This window comes from Cavia porcellus, unplaced genomic scaffold (assembly GCF_034190915.1).
Source record: "Cavia porcellus strain 051 isolate PalLab524CR breed Dunkin Hartley unplaced genomic scaffold, mCavPor4.1 scaffold_9, whole genome shotgun sequence".
Classification (NCBI taxonomy): domain Eukaryota; kingdom Metazoa; phylum Chordata; class Mammalia; order Rodentia; family Caviidae; genus Cavia; species Cavia porcellus.
In genome coordinates, this window is record NW_026947492.1 from 68532304 (window position 1) to 68541044 (window position 8741).

The window sequence follows — 8741 nt, forward strand, 5'->3', positions numbered from 1 at the left end:
AATGCCACTATTATTCTGCACTGAGTCCTCACAACTCAAATTGTTACATATGTTGGTCCATTTTGTTTTATTCCCAATAGTAATAAAACACTCAAACTCTGGTTGGTGACAAGGAATTTAACAGTACAATACATCTCAAATTCCCTGACATGGGAAATGTTCTTTTTCAAGTGAGCTGTCCTTAATTTTCATACCTATAAATCTCTTCTCACACACAAAATTTCAATCCATGCCATCACACATATCCCTTTCCATGGTGTCCTCACCTCTTAGAAAGAAAAGAACATGAGTAACAAATAATGGACTCTCCTCACTTACAATGTTTAATCACATTCTCAGAAGCCCCTGGTATGCTGAGAATGGAAATTTTCACAGTGTAAAGACAAGACTCAATCCAGCCACACCATCACTAATCATGAGGTGATTTAAATAATACAGTAAAACTTACAGATGCATTCACTATTATTTTCTAGGTATGAACAGATAATACAGAATCAAAGATACACAATAATTTCAGAAAATATTTACATGCTTTTGCTGAGGGACCAAGTAAACAAATGTTTTAAACAAGCACATGTACAAGAAATTCTTTTCAATTCTATTCTTACTTAGCTTTGCCAGTTAAATACAGTTTAATGTGTTTAACAATGAAAAAGTCATAAACACTAGGATGTATAATATTTAACTATGATGCCTTCTCCCTCACAATCCACTGTCCTAAAATTTATAGTATTCACCCTGAATTCCAGCTGTATTCACTCAGGTTAGTCCCTATACTTCATGGTTTTTAGTCATCTATGCATTTGATCTTTGCAGATACACTTTGTTTGGACAGAAATCTGGAATGCACTTGCTACTCTTCACCTCAGAGGTCCTTCCTACTTATAAGTCCTAAGCAAAAAATAAGTCAAGAGCTGGGCTCTCATACACATACAGAGTTTTGCTGTTCAAAATACTACCCTCATACTGTAAATCAAATGAAATTATATTTTTGAAAAATATATTGAGAGATAAAAAGGGTCTGTCGCAGAAGTTGTAACTACAGCAACTGCTGAGCTTTCCAATTTAAAATTACCTTCAGACTTGGGTCTACAACTTTCTTGAAGTTCACGTTTTTTATTCATATGGACTTTATTCTTAGGATATGAAGGAAACGTGACTCTCCTGATACAAACTTTGCCGAAACAAAATCTTCACTTCTAAGTTTTAACAAAAAGAATTGAGCCTGTATGACATGTGTGTCTGCAGTAGATCAGATTACCATCTTAAAACCCATCTGTGTTACTGCTACAAACACAGGAACTGGATGGTTGCTAAGCTAAGATGAACTGGCACAAAATTCTGGACATGCTAAGGGTGCACCCATCAGAATGGAAGAGGTACATAAAATCCATCAGGTAAGCTATGGCCAGCTTGAAAATGGCTTCAACTTTGAATATACTCCCCTACTCAAAAGCACAACCAGGGGGGACAGAAGACTTACTGGGAATGGACTATATTCTGTGTTTAAGCTGGGATGTCAGCCAAGGACATACTGACTCTCAAGGAAAATCTAGAATGTCACCCTTAGAAATGAGGCTTTTTCTTTAAACTCCACAGAGACATCAGGCTATAGGGAAATAACCACATAAGAGAGGAAAAATCTCCTTTGCAGATATAAGGATGAGAATCCAGAGAAATAGCAAAGCATTATTAAAAATTTCAGTCTTACAACTAAAATTGATGAGAAACTCAGGAAGAAAAGAATACATGACCCATACTTAGAGGAAAAATATGAACAGAATAAATTGAAAATAACTATGAGTGACCTGGGATATTGGACTTGAGACAAAGACTTCCAAGGAATGATTCTAAGTAGAATAAAAATGTAAAGACCACCAGGCTAAAGGAAATAAAGCATGAAAAATAATTAAAAGTAGAGATTTTTCAATGAGAAGAGATATTTAAGAATGAAAAATTTCAGATATTTATCCAAAAAAATTCTAAGTAGGTTAAAAATTTAAAGACTACTATCCTAGTGGAAATAAAGCATGAAAACAATAATTTCAAGTTGAGATTTTGCAGTGAGGAGAGATGCTTAAAAATGAAAATTTTCAGATGTTTAAGTAAAATAACAACAACAACAAAGATAGCCTAGCATGATGGCACAGGCCTGTAATCCCAGCACTTGGGAGGCTGAGGAAGGAAGATGGTGGCAAGTTCAAGACCAGCCTGGGCTACAAAGTGAGCTCAAGGCCAGCCTGAACTGCATAGCGAGACCCCGTCTCAAAAAGACCAAAAAATGAAAAATACACCAAAATAATACTACATGGATTTAACAACAGATTAAGATAGTAGATGAAAGTTTGACTGAACTTAAAGATGCCTTTAAAGACTTTATTTTTTGTCTTTTTGAGTCAGAGTCTCTCTATGAAGTTCAGGTTGGCCTTGGGCCCACTTTGTAGTCCAGGCTGGTCTTGAACTTGCAATGATCCACCTGCCTCAGCCTTCCAAGTGCTCTGATTACATAAAATAAAGTATGCAATGTAATGTGTAACTTAATTAGCTTCATTTAGATATTCATATATATATATATATATATATATATATATATATATTTCAAATGAACATGGTGGATGTGATACTTATAAACAATTTTTATCTGACAAGTAAATAAAGGCAACATAATATCATGTAAAGAAAAAGGATTATAAAGAATTCTTGCAATTATGCCTGCAAATTCAACAATTTAGACAAAATGAAAAAATGCCTAAAAAATAAACATTATCAAAAACAAATTAAGAAGTGTAGATTATCAAAATAATCCTGAAATAAGAAAAGGAATTTGAAATTTTATACTTCCACATAAAGCAAAAAACAAAAATGAAAACAAAACACACAAACAAAAAACAGTGATATCTCTAACATGTTGCATTTTACTGAATACTGAAAGACAAAAATAATACTAGTCTGTCACAATTTGGGGGGGGGAGATTAAAATGGAAAAAGTCTCAATTAATTCTATGAGGGAAAACACAGCATCATTTATAACCTGAACTTCCTTTGTTTATCAATGACTACCCCTGAGTCGTGAAAGCATACTTGGTAAATGTTTAGCACTAGATCATAGAAAGCAGGAAGCCAGAAAACATCACCAGATTATCTCACCAATATTTACAGTATTCACTGTACTTCACAAAAATTAAAATAGGATTATCTCTTTTTATATACACATGCAGTTATTCCCATAAGCTCTGAAACTGATTCACTCTTCTGTGAGGTACTCATTTGCTCAAAGGACTTTATCATCATCACTGAGAGAAAGAAATGTCTTCCATCTGTCCTGAATCTCAGAAGCTGGAATTTCCTGTGAAGTCTTACCTGCAGCATCATCATCACTGACCCCTGCAGTCATTAATGTAGATAGCCTCAATTTACCAAAAATAAGAAACATAGGGAGAGCAGATGAAGAAACAAGATCCTTCAATATACTGGATATAAGAAACACATTTAACTCAAAAGGAAATCCATAGACTGAAAGTCAAAAGAGGGATAAAAAAATATTCCATTCAACAGGAAAACAGAAAAAAAGCACAGGTAGCTTATCTGTCAACCACAAAATAGATAAGAAAGACCTGATATTTGCACAATGGAAAGTTACTCAGCTATTAAGAAGAATAATCACAAGGCTCTTACAGGAAAATAGATGCAACTAAATATCAAGCTCATGGGTGAAATGGTTCAGATTCACAAGGGTGAACATTGTGTTATCTCCCTACAATGAAAAACTGAAGGGGTTAGTGGAATTCAAAATGTAGACTAGATATTGTGAAAGTGAAAGGGGAGGAAACCTCTTAAAAGGAAAGGTGGTAGCTGTTGTTAATTTCATATTATCTTGTTTTGAACTCATATCATTTTTATTGTGTTGTTTGGCTTGATTTGATTCTGTTTTATTTTCTTATGTCTGATACTATGTATAGATATTAGGTAGAAAAAAAAAGATATTATGGTAGCCATTGTTGATTTCCTATTATTTCATTTTGAAGTCCAATATTGCTTTCATTGTTTTGTTCTTGTTGGTTTTAATCTGTCTTATTTTGTTCAGTTTTATTCTCTGTAAAGCAAAAATAAAAGTGGCTAATCTCTGCAGAAACTTGCTTTCACTGAAATTGAGAAAAGTCTATGAGAAAAACATCTGAGAGATGTCTTTTTTATATCTCTAGATAATTTTTCCTTAAGTAATAAAATCAAGAGCCCTTTATGAACTGTAAGCTGATTCTTTCTGTCCTAGAAATGAAACCTGACTCAGCCCCAAGGAAATAATTTGTACCTGAACTCACCTCAATTATACTTTTGCTGAAATTGGTGGTAATCAGAGCTTTTCTTGGGCACCAGATCTCCACGCATCTAGTAAAGATTAAAAGTTTTTGCTTTTGTCTAAGAACTTTTACTCAAAAATTAGTTTATTGCAGTTAACTGGAGTGCACAGATATGTATGTTAGACTGCAGAAAATAACCCAAAATGGACACGAATCACAGAGCTGTTCTACAGCACATAACTAATTAAACTATAGTGAGTGCAAAGTGGAAGTTTTCTCCCAGGTATTGTTTGCTGGTCTATCTTCCCATAACCCTGATCTCTCACCCAATACTCCTGTGCATCCTCCTCCAGGAGAAGCACGTTGTGACCGCGGTCTCCCTGAGTATCCAGTCCTGACCTAGATCCCCTATCTCCCAAAAGAGTGTACGGCAGAGGTTAAATAAAAAGAGACAAATTATACGGGTTTTAGGACTCCAGGAGGGTCAAAACCCTTTAATTGAGACTCGGATGTCTATGACAAAGACTTGTCTGGATCAGTGCACTTTTATTAGGACCAAGGACAAAAGGCAGGGAAACTGAGAAAAGCACAGGAAATGAGTAGGACCTTGGGAGTCACTTCAGACTTTTCCAAGTGGTAAATTAGGCCAATTTAGGAGAACATCTTATCTCCAAGATAACATTTATGGTAGGATTGAGACTGCAGGAGTGAAATTCCTTAGCTGCTGTCTCTATTTACTAAATTAGTGGAGGAGCCAAGTTGTCTTCAGCTGTGGCCTTATCTTGCCCTTAAGGTATCTCTGGCCTCACAGGCCACTATAGGCCTCAGTCAGGACTGGTGATTCATAGAGGTTCATGTACTATGAATCAGCTCCCATCGAAAGGGGCCTCAGACAGACTCACAGATAAACATAGAAAGCCAATTGGTAAGCAGGAGTATCTCCCCACAGAGGTCACAGTGGTCTACCTTTGGGCTCAGTGTCAACTCTCTGAGCCTCTCCACTACGTTGGCCACATGGCAACCGAGCCTCAGATTTTCAGACTGGTAAGGCGCTCAGCACACAGGCCAGTGGCTCATTCCTTGTTCATGTCCCATGGACTCATAGCTTGAAGTGATGCACAGTTTACAGAAAGTGTGGCCACAAGTTTTGTCATGAGCTCCAAGCAGATGAGACAGGTTACCCCCTCCTTGATTCTCCTCAGGATGGACAAAGCCATGGATGCCAGTTCTCTCCTCCTGTCTTTCCTGACTCTGAGCTTTCTCCTGCTCTGGATTCAGAAGTTGGGAAAATTAAAATGGGACAGAGTAAGAAAGGTAGGAATAGAATGTATACTGAGTAAGCAAATATTACATAGGCATAAAGGCCAAAATACCAAAAGCCAAAAAAGAAAAAGGATTGAAACAACAGCAAACATTTACTTACATCATACTAACTATGTCATAAGAATTTCAGGCACTTTACCCTCAGTTCATCATATGATCAAATTTATATATAGAATAATTTTGAGTGTTTCTTTTTTACTAGAAAGGAGAAATGGAGTCCTTTTCTACCAAAATTCTTGCTCAGTCCTTTTTTTTTCTTTCGACAATTTGAGTGACTCCCCTTGAGTGCAGAACTATTGCTGCACTCAATTGCTGAACAATTGCTTTGATTATATGGAAACTTATTTCCTTACACTGATATGTACAGATCTGGTTACAGTATTTCCTTGTCTCTTCAATTGATTCTAAGTACTGCAAATAATGGAGATACTGGTATGTAATATCTAAAGCCATCAGTCTCCTGTTTCCTCACATTGTGTTCTCTCTAAAATATATAAGCACAGCCAGATGTTAGAGCCATTAGCTCCAGGAATGTCAACTAGGTAGAGCCTCAAGACTAGGACTCCTCAAGGCACAAAAGTTTACATATCAGTGTAACCTAAGCAAACAGCCTCTAAAAACAATTCAGTTGCTATCTTAATTGAATTATGCAAACTGATCCTTCTGCATATCATTATCCCTGCATTTTGCAGAGATGCTTTTCTCCCTACCTGACTAGCCAGCTCAAATTACTCATGTAGTTCCTGCCATCCTCACCATCCATCATTTATCCTCAAACCCCCCTTCACAAGATAATAAGTTCTGGGGGAGGCCTAGGATCAGTGCCTTTGTCTGCACATCCTCACAGGGATTGGATTTAGGGCCCCTTGGCTGCCCTTAACTTGGAATATGTCTTGGTGTCTTTACTCTCGCCATGAGTTGCACTGGAGGTGGTAGATTGGAATTAACTTGCTGGGATTCCAGTAACGTCTCAATGGGATTGTAACTATAGTCTTTTGGATTGTGAGGAAGACTAGAAAAGGGATTACAATACTTGGATGACTGTACCCAATATTTGGGATTACAGTAATTACCAAAACTACCAAATCTCTTGTATCACAGGATACTTGTGATACCATTGCTATCAACATGTTTCTATTCCTATACTTCCTGTACAAGTTATCTTCTCAAACACAGTCGCTCTAACTCCCCCATCTAAACAGTTTCACCACTTGCTATTCATATGTGGTAATTTTATTTTTAATGAGAAAAATAAACTAATCCTTTTATTAAATGTACAAATGGAACAGTAAATGACTTCCAAAGACAAAAGGGTGGTACCTGGATTCATGAAATTGAATCTCTGCATGATACTGATTACAAACTGAGTTAGAGGACAGAATCAAATTCAGTAGTTTGGTTCAATGCTAAAATTATTGGGAAATTTGATTTGGTTTTTGCCTGGGGTTTAGCACAGTAGCAGAGGACCTGTTGCAGGCACAAAGGCTGATTTGATTCTTGTTTAGTTCAGTATATAACCTGAATCATGGAGAAAGTTTAGTTTGTGAATCACATTACTACTGTGTATTTTCATTATTTTTTCCTGTATTAACCCACTCGATCCTCCTTTGGAAGTTTCTCCTCTACCCCATATATAGATAACTACAAATACAGATAACTACATAACAGCACTCATAAAAATGTGGATATAGAGTCAGGCTTCTGAATGCTAGTTAGTTCCAGAATAATGATTGTACATTGTAGGATTTTATTTCAGCCTTGAAACCTTGAAATTTACCAAGGGCGTGGAAAGGGGTCTAAAGGGAGATGACATAAATATACTTTAGAATACCAAATATCAGAGACATGAAAAACATAATCTCAGAGAAATTAGGTGCTGTTTTTTTTTTCCCAGAAGTCCCCAAACATTAGATCTGATCACCTGGGAAGTCATTATTAATAATGGGTTGTGTCCTAGTAGCTTGACAAATCTAAAATGAAAGATGATGCTCAAGAGGCCAAACATGGTATAAAGCACTGTTAAGGACTTGACATTCAACTTGAAAATCATAGGAATTAAATAATCAGAAAGAGAAAAGGTGACAAACAGTGCTAGAGAAATATACCTATAGTTACAAAATTAAATGCTGTGATAAGGTTGTTATGCTAGAATTACAACCTAAAAATAAAAGGTTTTAACAGAAGTCTAAAGAATATGAAGGACATATGTGTTAAAAAAGAGACAAATGTGATAGGCATTAGAAATGACACACATAAATGGCCAGATGTTTGAATCAACTGAGAAAGATTTTAAAGCAGTTCTTGCAACTATGGTCAATGTGGTAGATTAACTAATGGTGGATTTGTAACATCTGGCTGAACTGAATCAGTGTGGTGCTGGGTGTGGACAGCCCACCTGAGCACTGTTGCCAACAGCATAAAAGCAGAACTGGAGGGGAAGATGGTGTGTGGCTGGCCCTCTGGAGAAGCTTGTCACACTGGATTTCCCTATAACATCTCAGCTGTTCCATCCTCCGAGAAGCTTGCAGCCTCACTGTCACTGCGGTTCTCTTTGGAGGACCACTGGTCCTTACCTTGAGCTTCACTTCCTGGCTCCAGTACAGATCCCTCAGCCTGCGCACACAGATCCATCATTCCACTTGTTCAGGCATTCTAGCTTCCACCACTGACCCCTGGGCCTTCCCAGTGCAGATCTTTGATAGAGACTTGTGTGAGATGTCGTGAATTCTGGGCCTCCAATTGGACTTGCTGATGACACTGCTTTGGGCTGTAGGTTTCAGCCAGACTCATGGATTCTTCAGGTTTCTAATGAGCAGACAGATCTCTTGATCTCCTTTGCATTTGATTCTTTGGGAGATTATAAAATAATCTTATAAATTACGACTCGTGCATTAAATCATTTTCCATGTAAACTGATTACAACAACCAGTTTAATGAACACATATCTGTAGATACAAAAAACAGATTACTTTTCTCTATTATTTTTTCTGTGTATGAGTTTCCAGATATCACTGTGGCAATTAACACCACAGTGTGCTGTAACCTTAATTCTCCGATGAGTCCAAGTTGTTGATACTTATTTGGTTCTTTCCTGGGTTTTTTTTTGTTTGTTTGTTTGGT